This window comes from Ooceraea biroi, chromosome 5, assembly GCF_003672135.1.
Source record: "Ooceraea biroi isolate clonal line C1 chromosome 5, Obir_v5.4, whole genome shotgun sequence".
Taxonomy (NCBI): Eukaryota; Metazoa; Arthropoda; class Insecta; order Hymenoptera; family Formicidae; genus Ooceraea; species Ooceraea biroi.
In genome coordinates, this window is record NC_039510.1 from 507,939 (window position 1) to 524,403 (window position 16,465).

At 46.7% G+C, this 16,465-nt stretch overlaps 1 protein-coding gene across 1 annotated transcript in view; it reads right to left on the reverse strand.

Annotated features, from left to right (window-relative positions):
• Nucleotides 1–16,042, reverse strand: part of LOC105279317 (fat-like cadherin-related tumor suppressor homolog) — a 267,558-nt gene extending 251,516 nt beyond the window's left edge. Inside the window, exon 1 of the mRNA XM_026969956.1 lies at nt 15,575–16,042. The gene's annotated coding sequence lies outside the window, so the exon portion shown is untranslated. The remainder of the gene's footprint in view (nt 1–15,574) is intronic.
• Nucleotides 16,043–16,465: the final 423 nt, after the last annotated feature.

The window sequence follows — 16,465 nt, forward strand, 5'->3', positions numbered from 1 at the left end:
GTGGTAATGTAATACCTAGGGCGAAGATGGCGACGAGCCGTGGGACGGGTAGCAAGACCCCTAAACGATGATGAATGTCTTGTTAGTTGCACGAGCAAGCGGCGTTCCTCGGCTTTGCGCGCATGAGCATTTATCAATTACGCGCCATTCTTATCGATGTACTTGGCCCGCGTTCGAGAGATATATAAATTATGATACGCGAACGAGAGTTCGAAACGATCGAGGCACGGGCGAGCTATTAGCGTCAAAATGATCCAACTGCGTTTCCCGATTTAGTTGCTGAATTTTATGGCACACGACATAATTAAGTCGGTGGTACTCCGTCGGAAGCTCAGCAAACAGCTCAGCACAGTCGGATGTAAGAGTACGTGGAAATCGATTGGAGCTCTCTCGTCGGGGAATCGTGAACAGGCGGCGTCTAATCGTGAAATTCTGGCATGTCGAAGGTAATTAATTAACCACGTTTCCGGCGTTTCCTTCGCTGGCATGCGGCCAAAACTGTCGGAGATCGTGCGGATTGTGTCGGATATCCGTGAGAAATTGGCCAAGACCGTCCTTCTTCGAGGAAATGAGCTAAATCTCGTGTCGTAAAGTACGTGCTTTAAAGATTATCCTCATCCTTTGGATCGTATTTATAGCAATCGACTTCGAAAAAGAAATTACAATGAACTGAACAATTAATCAACTTGATGTTAACTTGATGTCATTAGTAGAGAGGGGTTTGTCGCACTTTGGGGTGGTACCAGCGCTGTCATGCATCAGAGAGAGCCCTGCACAATGAAACGTCGATTTCGTTCTAGCACGAAAACACCGACATTAACTTTCCAGACACAGATACTCTGGTATGGAGGCTGTGGGATCCGTATCTTCGTTGTTCGCTGGGTGAGCAGGAAACGCATCTGTCGCCTTCCGTAAATGGCGGCTAGTCGCAGCGAGGGCGTCAGACGGTGGCATGCGCGGAACATTATAATAAACTTGACGAGAGAAAGAGAGAGAAAGAGAATGGTGCACCGGGAGGACGGGGGCTCATTGAACAAAACGCTTTTGTCATTTCGCGCAACAAAGCCGGACGCACGATGTGGCGAAATAGGCTCGCTCACGGGACAGGGAACGAGGGTTTGTGGGCACGAGCGGCTTGGTATAACCGCGAAGTGTATAAAGCGGAAACCGTACACCATCTACCGTACATCGGAATCATGTTGCCGGGGTTGGTCACCATTAACCGTCCGCTGCAGTCTACCGTTTTTCCTAACGCATCCAATAGCGAATTTCGTTTTCTTTGGAATGTGATTTTGCGAGTGACACGAGTACAGTGGACACATATAAAAACGAAGCTGATGCGTTGGGAAGGGAGAAAGAAAAAATAGCTCGACGACGACGCATCGTAATTCCGTTTTGGTGTGCGTATCGAGATCCGAGAAGTAAGAGCGCGGCGCCCTATCGTTAGGGAGCGCCTTTACTGCTCTGCTCCCCGGCTTGGAACCGCGCGAGATGACTCATTCGATGAGGGGGTTCACGCACCCCTACGGGACAGCCGCAGTCGCTCCGACGAGGGTGGTTTGGTAATAAACGAGAGCTCCGCGAGGCCCGACGCACCGATGCACGGAACGGCGATAAAAGAGTACCCTGGAAAAGTCCCCCGCTCACAAAGTCGGATCGTAATTCCGCACCGTTCTTCTCCTGCATCTCGAGGGACGCGGGCGTAATCCTCGTAACAGCTCGCGACAATGACGAACGACGCGAGAAAAACGTGCTCCACTGCCGTAAGCTGTTTTACTGCGCTCGCTCGCATCCAATGATCGTTGCACGCACTTGCAAGTGCGCGCGAGAGATACGAATCTCGCGTCTATAAAACGGTAAGCGTGAATCGATCGGGAACAGCCGAGTTGTTTCAAGGAACAGCGACATTTTCGCGCTGCGGCGTGTTATCTGGCCGAGCAAATCATGTCGTGGAATATGATGTATTTGAACGCAATCACAAGGATCTGGCACACACGCGTGCACTACCAGGAAACGTTTAAGGCGCGGAATTCTTCAACGGGGTTTTGCAATTTCTGCCAAAAGCGCACCGAGATAACGGGCACCACTCGCGAGAATCTGCCGTTTTCGCGACAGAGATAAAATTTTTGCGAGTCCGCCGATCCCATTATCTCGACCGAAACGTTTCGTTCGTCTGGTAATCGACTTACCGGCGCGCCTAACCAATCGCAATCGCGTCCAGACCTCGGGGAAAATTCGAAGGGTGGCATACAAAGAGGGGCGATACAGACAACGGGGAATGCGGAATAATCGAACTTCCGCACGCGTGAGCCCTCCGCCCAACGCTTACGATCGCGCGTCCCAGCGCGTACCGCGTCAGTAACAGTAATACGCGCCCTTATCCGAGGGGTGGCGACCGGTCCCGTCGTTCAGAGTCATTTACGTATAGATTATCGAATAATACGTTCACCTGACGTATGACTAACGACGGTATCGATAACTCTAATAATAAAAACGCCGTTTTTCCGGTTGTTCGTAAGGAATGAATTAAACGGGGAAGAAAAAAAGAAAAATGTTAAAAATTTGATCTCGATAAGACTCACGAATACATGCTCGAAAGTCATACTCGGTTCTTTCTTTGAAGGAAGTTGATTTAGGAATTTATGCCGCAACGAAACTCCGCTTTCGTGTTTTCGCACGCGAAAGTGCACTTGTGCAAGTGCATGCGCACGCGACCGATCCGGAACGTAAGAAGCCACACGGTAAACTACAAATAAACTTTATGCGCGGCCTGAGATTAACTCTGGAATAAAAAGTGCCGACGACCCTCTCACCCTCTCACGGGAGGACGGAACTTCTCCCATCAGTCTCGTGATCACGTAATAACTTAAACGCGGCCCGGCGGGAAAGTTTACTTTCCCGCAACGGCCCGAAGTCGCCGGGCGGCGTCGAAAAGTGTAGTAGCTCGCAACGATCGTTTCCCCGCCGCAGGACCGTAGGACCTATATCCCAAATGTTTCCCTATGTTCTTACGAAACTGAATGTGAAACTGACCGCAAGTAACATCCGCTCTCTCTTACGCGGAAGTTACGTGAATACGTAAATAGGATCGCAGGACATAAGGGACTCCCGCCTATCTCTTCCGTCTTTTTATCCATTTTCAATGCTGTGATCAAGTTGCATTAATAATGCACGACTTGTATCTCGTCTCAGCTCCCGCGACGCGACGTGCTGGGAAACCACGTGAAATTGAAGACGCAGCGAACGTGGTTTCGCGCGCAAATTAGCATAATACGCCACGAATGACACTTGCAACGTATGTATCAGGCGTGGTGCACGCGAAGGCTCGTTCTATGCATACCACCTACCGTCTCATCCCGACTTCCTGGATGGCGCAATTAATAAATTCGCTACGTTACTTAACGCGTACCATCATACCCAGCCGGATTAAAAATACGCCCTGCCTACCTGCCTACCTACCTACGTTCCGAGTGTGTCGTTACAGGCGGCGGTGGTACCGCGGGTATGCAGCGCGTTTACGTAAGACAACGGCAGCAGCGTAAAAACGACCGAAGGGACCGCAGGATTAGCGGACGACTCTTTCTTTCTTTCTTTCTTTCTCTTTCTCTCTCTCTTCTTCTGACGATCTCTCTCCAGGCGTTGTACCGCGTCGAGAACCAAATTAGCGAGGGGGCTTATTACCGCGACTGCAGCTGTGCAACCGCCGTAATCCGCCGCCGGTGCTCTTCTACCGGGTGTGCGTAGCCGTGTAACCGAGGCTCTTCGCGGTACGTTATTGTCTCTAATTTAAACCGGTGATTTCCTGTCACTCCGGGTCGTGGCTAAGGCTCTGCGATACTACGTACATGTACCCGCTCTCTTTTCTCTCTCTCTATCTCTCTTTCTCTGTACGAGCGAGTACCCATTCGCTCGCTCGCTCTCGTTCATTCATTCGCCACGGGCTGGCTGCAGAACAGGATTACGTGGGCTAGATCAGTACGACGCAAAGTAGTGGTTCGCGAACCGGTAAAGTTTCTCAATTAATTTAAGAAATTAAGTATCAGAATAGCCAAGTACATGCAAAATGCCCATTAATTTGCGATTTCTAATTTATGAATTTGATAAAACCTGGTACTTATAATTTTGTGACACGTTCAGTTTAAGATCTTTAGAAAAAGGTATGTCTTTTCGTCAGTTTTATATTAAAATACATTAAACGTGATTAGATGCAACTGTATCAAAAGTATCATCAGTCAGATTTTATACCTCACTTTTGTTGCGACATGAAAAATTCCATAAGTTTCTTCTATAGGTTCTCTAATTTTCCAAAACTATGGAAAATCAACTGTCGATTAGACATATAGAATAGTTTGAGGAACACTGCCCATTGCTTCGGTATGCATGCGGAATAAGCGTGGGTTTCTTTGGCGTTGGCCACCGGCGACGTCACTGACGTTATGGGGCGCATAAGCGGAGGAAGCGATCGCGCCAAGTCCGAGAAGAGTAAAGACGAGAAGCTTTGTGTGCGTCCGGTAATCCTGTCTCGGAACATACATGCTTTTTATAAAAATACACTCTCCCAAGCGGAACCTGTAATGTTAAGAGTATCCAAGCGAGAAGACGCGTACGAGATGCCAACAGTCGAGTGTGGTAGTCACAGATAAGAATATTTCTCCCGACGTGAAGACATTTATATCTTAACGGAATGTGGAGAGATTTTGATTACATCATATTTTTGCATTAACGACATCGTGCCTTCATTTCTTTTTCTCTCAATGCAATATTCGCAATATTGTTAAACATGTTACTCAACATCCTGAAAGTCTTATCTCATTGGCACACACGATGAACACGGGCCGAAATGTTATTGTGAAACGTAGCCGGTATTCCGGCGGTATTCCGTGCGAGGAACGATCGGTCGGTGCCACGCGAGAAAAGCAACGTTCCTCTTTATGACGTACAAGCGATCTCTCGCGAGAGCCAGTAGTGTAACGCGTACACCAACGCGAAACCGGTCGAGCTATTATTTTTTTATGACGTAATTATCGAAGCTTGCTCTGCGCGGAATTGGCCCGGGCATAGACCACTCTCTCTTTCTCCTCCGCTCCTTCGCGCTGGCCCTACCGCCCATCTCGCTCGTTCTGTCCGTAGTCGAGCATGAAGGTCCAATCTTTGATGTTCTGATTTTGTTATAGACTACACGAGAGAGAAAGAGAGAGAAAGCTTTAGTTCCATATAATTTCCACGTTATTAATCCGCTCAGGGTCGTGCCGCATTCCCGTTTGCACCCGAGCCGCCGCACATCCCGGTCGAGGACTTCTACTCGGCCCGGATCAGCGAGATCACTTTGCCTGGCTCGGGTTACTCTCCGGGCGATGTATATACATACAAGGTGCATCTCGCCGGAGATATCTCCCGAGAAAATACTCTTTACAATGCGCGCGATAAAATCACCGATGTATACATATAATAATAAGACGATCAAAATCCGATCGGTCTCGTTATGGAAACTGCGCGGCACCGAGCACGAAAAACATCATTACTCCTAAACACAAGGTACGGCCGCATAAATTGTGAGCTTAACGATACGCGGCATCGAGAAAAAGCATCGTCTCTAACGGATCTCGAGCGCTGTTAAAATGCGTCCCGTTAACGTCGTGCCATTTATTCGCATTTCATCATGACATTTCCGAGAAATAAAATCCTCTCGAAAATGGGATCTACAGATCGTTTTACGCTCCTTCAATGATTTCTCCAAAACGCATCTTGTTCGGCATTTAGCGTTATCTTACCGTGACACGGAATTACACGGTGAAACTGCTTTGAAGAACGGGGCTTTTAACGCGGGAGCGTACGTATAAACGACGATATGACGCCGGCGCCGTTTCGAGGAGCGTGTTAAAAATACATATCCTCCTCTGCAGCCGGCAGAGTATCGCGACTCCTTAGGTTTTTCGTTGATTTATTCACTTCTCTATATTTAGACAAGTCCCTGCCGCTTCTACGCGCGGAATAATCTATGTCTTACGAATTATTCATACTCAGACCAGATTTGTTACTCTTCCTTTCAATTTCGCAGTGTAACACGTTTAAAAATCTAATGGAATAAGAGAGGAATATAAATTCATCCTTATTGTGTGATGGCGAACGAAGGAAAAACGCGCGAGAAATAAGTTTGCTAAAATGTTTCTCGCTGGTTGTTATTATTTTTCCACCCGACGCAACACGATTAGTTTATGCTATGCAGTTGGCAAAACAGCGTCAATTGCAGTGCGACATCTTATAAAAATCCACTTTTTCACCTGACGACAGTGCTTTCGCGCGCTTCGAGGTGCATCGACCGACCGACCGAGATCGGTGACACCACCGAATGTCGGAAGGCAAATATAATTTTAATGGAATCGCACGTCGAATCATCCGCGGTGCCCCGCACCCGTCATACAAATTTCGTCTCTCAGGCTGTTCACGTTCCGAGTCCCCACATATTGTTCCATCGTAATCTCCTCAGCGCGCTGTCACAAAAGGCTGCTAAATCCGCTTAACACGCGAACGCGATCAGGATCAGGCGACAATTTGTCGCGTTGCTGACCGAGCCGTGGCAGTTTTGCGACGCGAAAAACTCATTAACCGTACCGCTAATAATATCACGAGGCATTACGCGTTTATTCGCGCGATACCTATCATTATCCCGTTGTTGGATCTTTATTTACACTATCGAATGATTAGCAATTATCCCGTTACTTCATCTTTATTATGCAATATATTTTTAAGCTCATTTCCGCAATAGCAGCGCTTTGTGTATAAGTCTCGACTATAAAATTATTTTTTATAAAATTATATTTCCATTAATTTTTATCTTCCCTCTCTCTCTCTCTCTCTCTCTCTCTCACACTCTCACTCTATCTCAATGCATCCGTTACATGTTGCAATCCGCTGGGACTGTCGCCATAAATATTATACCCGCTATAAATAAGCATTACGGGAAACATACACACACTTTTTCCTAATTGAAATGCGCATAGGTTCCGGCGTACGTGAAATCGATATACAGTCGCGCGTATGTGCATTCGATTATTCGTTGTACACATGCAGCTGCCACTCAGGAAATTAACTGTCAAGATAGCTTCAAAGCTGCGCATTCTTCGGCTCGGCGGTTGTCGATCCGCGCGAATGCATTGAATAAGAAGAAATACAGCGAGTCATTATGTACCGAATTGTGCAACAAGGACGGTAAGAATGCATTGCAAATCTAGGTGTATAGATTTTTACGCACTTACATGTATAAAATCGTGTAATTACTTTTTACGCATTATTTAAGTGTTATTCTACTACATATTTTATGTTACACACAGTTTATGCGTGAGCGAGTATACATAGCTATTAGGGTTGCACGAGATACCAAGACTAGTCTTGGTATTGTCTTGGTCTTGTCACACATTCCGAGACAAGATCAAGACGAGACTTTGTAATTAATTATCAAGACAATACCAAGACGAAGGTGTCGAGATTATTGATCTTGTCAAGATTCTTGGTTTTAAAAAAAGAAAATTAAATTAAAAGTTAGCAATATCTTTCCCAGTATGCTTTCCATTTGATGGTGTAATGTAATGAAAATCTAATGTTAATGACTGAAACTTCCAATTGTTATCTATAAAATGTATAGTAACTCCGTAATATGATTCAAAATTTGGCGCAGTCCAGCCATCAATTGTAAAAGAAAATTTACTTTCTCTTTCATAGCATTTCTTTTAGGCATATTTATATTAGAATTTATTCTTCGAAAAAACTGTTGCGTCAATTCGTCATTGAAAAATGTAAACGGAAGTCTTTTGTAACTTCACACATATAATATAACAAGCGAAAATCGCGTACATGTGAGCTCGGCTCTTGGGCTAGTTTGGAATAGCAGAAGAGGATAGATATATTATTTTTCTGTCTCCTACCAAGCGGGTAACGTTACATATAAATACATATATATGTATTGTTTTGAGAAGAGTAGACAAATGACATAAATATATATAATTATTTTCAATTATATTATAAAGATTATATTAAATATTATTGTAAATAATTGTTGAGTATACAATTGTTAACATTTATTAACAATTGTTAAATAAAAATGGTTAATTTCGATTAATTGTTAAAATCGAGACAAGACAAGACAAGACAAGATTTTGGTCCAAAAATTCACTCAAGATCAAGACAAGATTAAAATTTTCAAGACCAATACAATATTTTCACGAATATTGTCTTGTCTTGGGTCTCGTGCAACCCTAATAGCTATTATTAATTACCTTTAGATACTAAACTACGCTTACATACTAAATTACACATTTAAGAATTACTAGATATATGCAAAATTTTTAGTCTTTTTTCAATGCTCTGGTATTCTTATTTATACTTTAAATAAATTAACGCTTTTTTATATTTGTGAAGAGTTGGCATCGAAATTTGTAAAATGTCACACTTCATGATTTAACGATAAACAATAATGAACACGATAAGCAATGAAAAGCTACATATGCTATTCAGCAAACCATTTTGGACTTCGGTTAGAAAGTTTTTCTACACGCGGTGTATTCACCCAACTTAGCGCCTTCGAATACCATTACCATTTATTTCAATCGATACAGTACTTTTTAACTGAATAGTACTTACGAGATGAAATACAAAAAATCTTTTTTCGCAAAGGAATTCGAAATTTACTCAAGAAATGCAAGCAAACCGTAAAAAACGAGGGCAAATATTTTGATGACTAAATTGTATGCATATATGTACTTAAAAAAACGTTCAAAAAATGACTAAAACATTTGCATATACCTATACTTTTCTTCATTTTTATGTACTTTGTACTGTATACCGTATTATACACAGCGAAACGTTCTAAATTAAACGTTTAAATGTGTAAATTTAGTTTTTATGCGGTGAAATATGTAATTTCTTCGCAATTTAAAATTTTAAAATTTTACAAAAACTCAAATCGAATCACACGCCCATACGTGTGCAGCTTTACACATGGAAATGTGCAGTTACTACATCCTTGGATTTGCAACGTACGCGGCGGTAAATTTGAGTTTAAATAACTCTTTGAAGATACCGTTGTTCCGCGCATTCACCTTGTGCTGTGTGCGTAACCGACGAGATTAAGGCTGAGATGCAAAATAAACGTGCATCCGATCGCATCCCATCTGAGCATGGAGGAAAGTATTTCTGGAGATAATAATTTTCCGTCAAGCCATGTTAGCGTAATTAATTTTTCCCTCCACTGCCCTCGAAACTTTCGGCGGTAAATAATTTTTCAAGAGCAGGACAAACAGCATCATTTATCACGAGTGTATTGTTACAAAGAAGCGCGCAGTTTGCCTCGTTTCCCAGGGTTTACAGGATAGGCACTGCCTGCTGTGGAATCCTTCGCAGTGCCAGGTGTTTCTGAGACTACCTGCCTGCACTCGGAAGAGATTTCCTTCCAAAGGTCGTATCTTGAATATCGACAGTAACTATCGTTCACATTGTGTATGGTCAAGCAATTATCGATGAATTTTGTCGGTTTTACTCCATCATTTCGAATCTCGCGTAAAAATTTCTCATCCGATAAAATACCACGCACGTTTTGCATCAACAAAAAAAAATTGGAAATTTCCGACAAAATGAAATTTTTAGTTAGCTTTCCATTCTGCTGCAGGAAAAATCACGCAATCGTCTTCGAACAATGATGCAGTCGACATTTCGTTAGATTGTCATTCCGCGGATTTCCAAGTTGTGCGTCATAGTATTCAATTAAAAATATATTTTTATTAAGGTTAATACTTTCCTCGATATTCAGCTATTGAATCTACGCTCTCATGGTGAAATTCCGCAATCCGATAAAACTAAACCGTATTCCACTTTCATTCGCATTGTTTCCGCGCGCAGTGCAATTGTTGAACCTTGAATTAAGCCGCCACAGCACCTGTTCCCTGATCTCATTTGTGTTTCACCGATTAGGAAATCACGGCGTTTCTCGAGGAGGAATCTCCAAGTTATCGAGAAGCAGCGTTGCACGTTACACGCGCAGGGTCAACGACTGAGAACTATTCGAAGCCTGTTAAAGCCACGCGGTGTGCACACGCGTGCAACATCATGAGAATACAGGAGAGCTCGCAATCGGGCGATCGACAGTGTCTCTGAAGCGGAAAACCGACAACAACGACGACAACGACGATGCCGGTCGCGTAATCGATAAGATGGCGTAAAATCGACGGGCTATCGATCGCTCGCGCGCGTTCACACGTTCCCGCCGATCGAGCCGGGGTGCAAGGTTCTCGGCATCCGCGCGTGGAATGTCGTATGCCGTATGTCGATCCGAAAAACCTCGGGACCGGGTCGGGTCAGGTATATATCGCGGCAGATCGCGTTTCTCAACATGTCGCGCAGCGCACACGTATACCGCTCGCGCCCCGCTTGGCCCCCTTTCTTTCTCCCTTGCAGTAGGTGCACGTGTGCACGTTTCTCGCCTTTTTCATGCTCTGCTTCTCGCGACGCGAGTGGTGGCGAGTTGGGTTCTGCAGCGGGCACTCTTGCAGACACTTATGAGAACACGTGAGTGACATTTTGGGGTGTGTTTATGTACGATTCCGTGTTCAGCCGAGATAACGCGATCGTTCTCGTCGCCTTTCTTTTTCGGGACCTGACGAGAACCTCGGCTAGATCTGTCTCGTGATCGCATAAGCGACGTCCGTTTCTCTCCCGTTGGAATTAACCGGGGCGAGGTGACGAGAATGCGCACCGCGCGACACTCGAGAGCTCGAGTTGCGGAAGACGAAGGGGGGATAGAAAGAAAGAACAGGCGGAGCGAAGCAGCGCGTTCTTGCACGCTTATATACACATACGGTGACGTTGATCGTAACCGCCGAGCGAAAAACGATGTTTAGTCTGAACCGAAGATGCGCTCAACAGCCGGCGAATTCCACGCGGGGTAATATAAATGCTATATTGAATGAATTTATCGATAACATCGGGAATTATTCACGTATATATAATAATGAATAATGAGGACGTTAATTGCATTCTATTGCGCGGTATCAAGCATCGATAGCCTGGGGCGAAATGATGGTTTTTCGGACCAATAATTCGCATTGCGAGAACACGACGAGGTATAGGACCACGTTCTGCCAGCGACGTCGAGCTGGCTCTTGAATTTCGCGACGAGCAGAGTTCGTTATCGCAGAGCAGTCGGTTATCATACATTTACTCGTAGACGCTCCTCTGCACACGTTAATGCATACACACGCGGTACAGCGTGTTTTGCGCATACATCGCGCCGTTTTACGAGCACGCTGCCGAGATTGAGTGGTCTCGTAAATACAGCGCCGAAATCATGTCCGACTTGAAGCCCCGCCGCGCCGTCCCCGAGCTCAAGCGTAAAAATTAATGTTGCAACGTAGCCTCGCACGGAGAATTTCGGTTTGCCCTGCTGCTCCCCGTAAAATTAGCCTCGTGTTCTCGAGGATCACAGCTTCCAAACCGCAGGACGGACTAGAGAACTCGCAGCAGCTGTCTCTGCACGTCAAACGAATAGTTGCTGCCTTTACACGTTAGTACAGTTAGCCGATTTCTCACCGACGCGTATTTATCGCCGTTCTCGAGTTTATGATCCGTTATAAGGCGCGAATGTGTCTGCGAGTTTCTAATACATCTTTTCTCTTGCTTCTCTCTTTTCAAAACCGAATACATTAGCAACAAAAAACTTGAAAATTGTTCGCGCTGCATCGGCGTTACTCGCTTTCTTCAAAATAAATGTTTGTAATTTACAAGCGTTTAAAGCGTGACATGTATTTCTCCCGAAATCGGTTGTCTGATGACGTGAAGATACGTGAAAGGTTTTAACGTACGTTACGACGATATTAGATCGAAAAACCGGAATGTTCGGATCGAGCGGCCTCCCAAATGGACGATACCGTTCTCCGGTTTTGATCGCGAGAGAACCGTTCCAAAAATTTCTCTGACGAGATAGGTCAATTTTTCATCCAGCCAAAAAGCGCCTCGATCGCCGGGCATCGACAGTGCTTTCGCTCGGAGTACATTAATCAGCGTTTATCGGCGATGCTTAGGCGCATCCATTCGACCGGCATTTCCACGACAGACAATGGCTAATCGTCGGGGCCACCTGTCCCCGTCGTAATCTCGCGGGGTGTAATTAACGAAGCGGCGTTAACACGCGGACTCGAATGGAGCCAGTCAAAGCACTCACGGAAACTATGCCTTGTCGGCGTGTCTAATGGCGTGTCGCACGTTGACGATGATGCAACGGAGGGAGATATCCCGTAGCGTCTCGTACGCGGACGTTGTCGTTATAATTAAAGGGCAATAACACGCCATGCGAGGTACGTTTGATAAGCGAGTAATTACGAAAAAAATTACCGCCTATTATTCAACATCGCTCTCGTCGAGGTAATTTCAAATTTATTTGACGTAAGACACCACATACGAGAAAACCGCCGCTTTTCTTACGCATTTTCTCATTGCATCGATCTGGGGCGCAGGTTTCTTAACTTTTAACGAAACGCCAGATGTTCCATACCGAGTTACCGAGCTATATAACGTAAAACCAACCACTGCTGGCAGGTTAGAAAAAGCAAGAACGTTAATTCAATAATGCATAAATCGCAACGTAAAACGCCAGCGATTCATTCCGTTCGCGAGAACACGAAAGCGGATAAAACATAACTGCCGGCGAGCCAGTCAAGTTTGTACACCCTTCGTGGCACCATAAACTTTATCATTTTTTCATGACCGACTTACACATATCCGTCGAGATTTCTAAAGTGGGAGACCGGGCATGCAGTCGTTTCTCGCTCAGTGGTGCATTCTTATTCCGTGCGAGACTACAAAAGAACCTGGGAAACTTCGACGACCGATGGCGACCCACGAAAAGCGAATGCTGGAAAAGCGACACGCAAACTTTTACCTCGAACCATTTTGCCTCGTCGCACGTTCTCGCGCGGTTCCGTAAGTTTCGTAATCGTGCATCAATTTACGCGCGAGAAGCCAAGTATCCGTCTGTATCCTCCTAATCGTTCTCCACTTCATTTTCATTCTGAAACGAGGCACGCATGGCGAACGCGTCTACACCTGGAACGGAGAATACACGGCGATATAACACGAAGACCTGCATATTTATCCAAAGCGAGATCTTGCCGAGAGTTCCCGACAAATTCCACCCAATGTTTTGCCCGCCAAGGCCGAAATGAAGAAAGAACTGGTTTCTCGCCGAGCATCAAACTCGTTTCAGCGCGCAACGAAATTACGCCAAGGGATTTCGCTCCGGTCTCCCGATGTAAAATCGCGACGCTACGCAATTCAGCGGCACGTCACCGCAGGTACCACGTGTAATTAACGTTGACGAAAATTCCCGCACGCGACAACGCGAGTCGCGTCTGAATTAATTGCTTCCCGAAATTTGACTTTCTCTCTCTCTCTCGCAGCGCCACGTGCATTCTTCGGCTCCGTTATTCGCGAGAAACACGGAGTGCAGACTAGGAAATCATGACGGAATAAGAAACACTCGGGGAGTCGCCAATTATAGACGCTTTCCCGGACACGTGAAAGACGTCTCGCGCTGACACAGCCGCGACGGAAAAACACTCATTATGCGTCCGTAGGAAGACCGGTACGCGATCGTTCGGTAAAAAGAGCGACGTGGGGGAGCGACTTCCCGCGTCTTTTATTCTCGCCCCGGTGCACAATTGAAGAATTCCTTTGAGCTCCCTCCTTCCACGAATCACCGTGCCTCGGATGTACACGGACGTCGAGACACAACGAGCGAGCGAGTCGAGCTTCGCCTTCGTCGTCTTCGTGTCGTCGTGCGCTCCGTCGTCGGTTTGTTGACACTACGCGTGGACTCGCTCTGAACGTGTTCCCGATATCCGCACGCACATGTACACATGCACACAACCATTGGCGCCGACAAAATAAACGCCCGAGGTGTCTCTGCGAGTGGTTTGAAACGCCGGGAATATCGAAATATCGCGCGCGGCGCGACGCGCGTTTTCGTAGAAAAAGTTAAAGCGCCTTCATTCGAAGTCAGACAATGGCCGTCCCGACGTCGCCCGAAAGCCTGACGTTAAAGCTGAATTAAAGCCGGATAGCATTGTATTTAACGGCGTTGGTGGCGGCGGCTACTTGAATTATCTACTACGGCATTGGGCGTTACGCGGAAACTCCGCACAATTGCAGTGCTATAAATAGATAACGCGTAAACAATGCGTAATTTATGTGCAAAAGAGTTACCGAGTTGGTTTCCCACGCGAAAATCTTGGCAAGAGGAAAACCGTTCAATCTCGCGATTATCCTTCATCAAATTTGTTTCGCTGGAGGTGGGAATTTCGGTAGTATCGAGACAGATTCGATTATATCGTAATGAACGCAGCATGTTGGATTACGCGCCGAACACATGTAATATAATATATAAACTCGATTTTGCCATTTCAATAAAACCGCGAGGTATGTAACATTTTTCGTCCGCGCAATAGTACATGACGGCGAAAATTTATCAGCACGTGTATGGTGTGTTGTAGTAACTTTCGCGAATAATAATTTAAACGTACTACATCGTGTTTTTTTATTACGCGCACCGCCGGTTCGACGTAAAAAGAGGCAGTTGAATAAATTGCACCGAACGATGTAAATGAATTTGCGTACGGGGTGCTCTGTATTAAAATGGACTGCGAGATGAAAAATATGCGGCCGGATTTTTGTCAACGCGCACGCTAACTGAATTTCGGATCGAAACGAACGGCATTTTTCTCCCCATTCCGCTCGGAAAAGACTCGAGCGACGAGAACCGAGTAAATCGCTATCCGAGATGCCTCCCAAAAAAGGCTCTCGTCCTTATGTCACTATGTAAAAACGTAAAAGCGATACTATCCAAACGATATTAGTGCTGTTTTGCAATTTTCGTCGACGCGAACGTCGTTAAATGTCAAAATTTCCACGTTTTCCGCATACTTTTTGTCGCGCCGCCATCGTGGTCGCCGCGATGTTTTTACACTCCGAAGTTGCCGCCGATCGTGCGTCGGACGCGTCGCTCAACCACCTAACCCCACTAAAAGCCGCGATCGCACTTGGATCGCCGCGCCGGTACGAGGCCCTCGGCCGCGTGAATAATCGTGCCTTTTCAGCCGAAATCTGCGATCGATCATCGTGAATTGCCACGCGTCGTCGGTTTTCCCTTGCGGCGTAAAAAGTCAGCGAGGCAGATCGGCGAAACTCTCGGCTCGTTACTCACGGGAGGCCATTTTGTTTTGGGAAAGCAATCAAACGCCGCATTAACGCAACGTCAAAAAAGTCGCCGGAACAGAAGAACTACCGTGCATGTCACCGTAATGGCGATACACGCCAACGGTGGTCCACCGCTTTCGCGAGTCATAGCCAATTCACGCATCATCACGCTTCGATATATTCCGCACGCTGCCTTGGAATGTCGCAAATTTCGTGTCGCCGGCCGGTGCCGGGACGCTCGCGAGTACGCGTTTTTGTCTCGAGGAAGAAAGGAGCAGAGAGACGCTCGAGGAAGCGTTTCTCGACGCGAAGAAGAGAAAGGAAGAAGCCAGCCTACCTTGTTCTGCTACGATCGAGGCCTGCTCACTCGACGACGCAGCGACGCAACGTAACCTTCCTTCCTGCCTTTCTCTACTTGCACTCCGGTACTTTTGTGCTTCAGGTAATCCAAATTCCAGGTAATATCCCACTTTATTCGCGTCTAACCGTCCACCGGTGTCCCGCGAACGCGCGTGACTCGAGGAACCGGTGTTCACTGCACACTGCGAAGTTGGCCGCGCAACGAAACTTTTTCGAACGACGACGGATTTCACCGACGCGGATCCGCGGCTTCACTGTCACGCGACTGGCGCGAGTAACGCGACGAGCGCTGCGCGCTCATGCCGCGACATTTGCTGCACGACTCTACGAGACGCGTCGCGTCGCGATTCATCCGCGCGCACAGCAGCAGCTCCGAACGAGCTCGAGCTTCCACGTGGAAGCGTGCGAGCACCGTGAATACACGTCCGTCGCGCCAGAGCGGCAGAGCGAAACTAGCGCGCCGCCGCGGACGCCGCGAGCGGCGAGCCTAGAGAGGCCTCTGTTATCCCCCTCTCCGTCGCACTCATTCCGTTGCACTAGCCTGTCGTCGGTGGATCTCTCTCTTTCTCTCACGCGATCTCCTGTCACGTTTCGAATCTCTCTCTTCTTCTCTTTCTCTCTCTCTCTCTCTCCCTCCTCGTAATCGGCATAGCCGTTCCCCAGATCTCTCTCTCTCTCTCGCTCACTCCATCTTTCACTCTCTTTCTCGTTCTCCTCTCTCTGTCAGTCCTCCGCACCGTTCTCCGCTGCAGTCCGTTACCCTCTGGCCCCGTACCCCACCTGCCGACCGCCTGACGCGCTCTTCCACGGCCGACGACGACGACGACGATCCCTTCTCTCCATGGACGACCTCTCTTATGCTGGTTCG